The sequence below is a fragment of the Cephus cinctus genome, unplaced genomic scaffold (genome assembly GCF_000341935.2).
Source record: "Cephus cinctus unplaced genomic scaffold, Ccin1 Ccin1_scaffold0230, whole genome shotgun sequence".
Classification (NCBI taxonomy): Eukaryota; Metazoa; Arthropoda; class Insecta; order Hymenoptera; family Cephidae; genus Cephus; species Cephus cinctus.
In genome coordinates this window covers 859,015-860,937 of record NW_014332946.1, presented here as the reverse complement: position 1 = coordinate 860,937, position 1,923 = coordinate 859,015, and the positions used below count along the sequence as shown (strand labels likewise).

The window sequence follows — 1,923 nt, the reverse complement described above, 5'->3', positions numbered from 1 at the left end:
GGGGGGGGGGATAGGTGGAAGGTGGAAAACTGTTTAAGGGTGTACCTGGTCGTTGGGAAGGGTGCATCCCTGAAAAGCGCTTTTTCAAGGGGGCGCGGCCCAGTGTGACTGGGAAATGCGACTTCCGGTCAAACGAGATCCGGAAGTTGATCGGGCGGGTCATCACCCGGGAACCCGGAAGAGGGTGAAGAAAATCTTTCCGTCGAGGGAAAGTGATTGAAATTACGCGAGCAGGGTCCTCTAAGAGAGGGGTAGTTTGAGATGAAAAGGGGAGAAATTTTTTTGAAAAAAAAAAGATCAAATAAAACAAGAAAGGCCACAGAGACACACGCGATCCCAACTCGATTCTCGTGCTCGTCACGCGTAACCTCCCTCTTTCGACCCCAATCCCACATACGTAGACCCCCGACACGGTACTGACGTACCCTTGCATACATATGTGAAACACATACGGATTCCCCCGGTCAACCGGTGTATATCCAATTTGAAAGGTGACTTGACGTCCTCCGATCGAGTTCCCCAGTTCCTGCCCCCTCGCGCACGTCCCTCAGGATCATAATATACATTTCCCGAACGTGACTCGAATGCGCTGACCGGATGGGCCTGGTGCGGGAAGTAACGTCCATCCCCTGGAACACCAGGATGTTTCACGGGATAGGTCGCGGCTTGTTTTTCGCATTTATATCTCTTGTCGGAACGGGCGAGACTTGAGGACGGAGACGGGACAGGGGTATAAATAGACAGTCACGTGTCTTGTGTCGCTGCGACCAAGTTCCCTCCCGATCGCCGCCCCTGCGGCTCGGCGAAATCGGCGACGTTCACGCACAGTCGAGCTAACGTCGAGGGTCGCGTGTGCTTAAGCGACCCGTAAACAAAGCTCTTGGACGAAACGGATAAAACGATGGGTAAGAGCTACGCCGGCGAATCGAAAGGACTCCTAGGGGAATTTTACGTTCGACTTTATCCCCGGTAAGGCAATCAGCTAGAAGCAGCTAATTCAAAGGTTTAAGGGGGGGGGAACTAAGGTCAGTCGCGCGCAACACGTCACGGCTTATATCCCCAAAAAATATTCGTATACAAACTAAAAAATTATTCCAGGCATCCACGTGTGGCTATACGGCGTCACAGCACAGACCGTTCGTCAAAGGGTTGTAAGGGTTGACTATACAAATTTTATACCGTAAAAACTCTATAAGATATTTCGAATTTTTCTATTACCATTTTTCTCTAGAAGGTAGGTAATCATTTTTTTTCTTTACAATTTCTATGAAAATTTTTCACCCGAGTACGTAACGTCACGAGGCAGGCGACGAGTGTTCGTAAAGCGAATACACGGGTGCCAGTGATAAGACAGCATCTCCTGTCACCGGCGCGAACTCGCGAGAACTGCCGCTTGGTTAGATCAAACCAGAACTCGAAATGGCTTTGCGTTCGATCGAGTCAATTCGCGTGGCGACAAACCCCCGAGTGGCTTCCGGTTCCACGTTAAACCCCCCTTTGGCATGATCAATTCAGTCAGTGGGACCGTAAGGAGGTAGTAAACAAGAATTTCACAGGATGGATTATCGAGGACGTAGAGTCACGTTATACCGGGTGGCCAAAAGAATAGAGCAAAACAAACCCTTAACGCCGATACCAGCCAATCGTATCTCCCGTGACCATCCGTCCCGACCTCTGTAACCCCATATAATAGAAACTCTCATACGGCAGATAACGTGTTTCCTGCTGAAGATACGATCTCGCGGCTGGGGCAGGAACTTTTACGTAAATTACCGGGCAGTTAAAACCGACCTAAATCACGTGGTATTATCATTTACCAAATATAATGCGCGGCGGCGGCGGCGGCGGCGCCTCGTACAGCCGAGGGAAATAGGTCGGGGGTCGGGTGATACGCGCGGAAGTAATACGGGGGAGGCAGGGGGC

The 1,923-nt window shown here is 50.7% G+C and overlaps 1 protein-coding gene across 10 annotated transcripts in view; it reads right to left on the bottom strand.

The window, feature by feature from the left end:
- The window catches only part of LOC107265606 (protein rhomboid), a 189,523-nt gene that overhangs the window by 40,272 nt on the left and 147,328 nt on the right, over window positions 1-1,923 (bottom strand). The gene's annotated exons all lie outside the window — the stretch shown is intronic.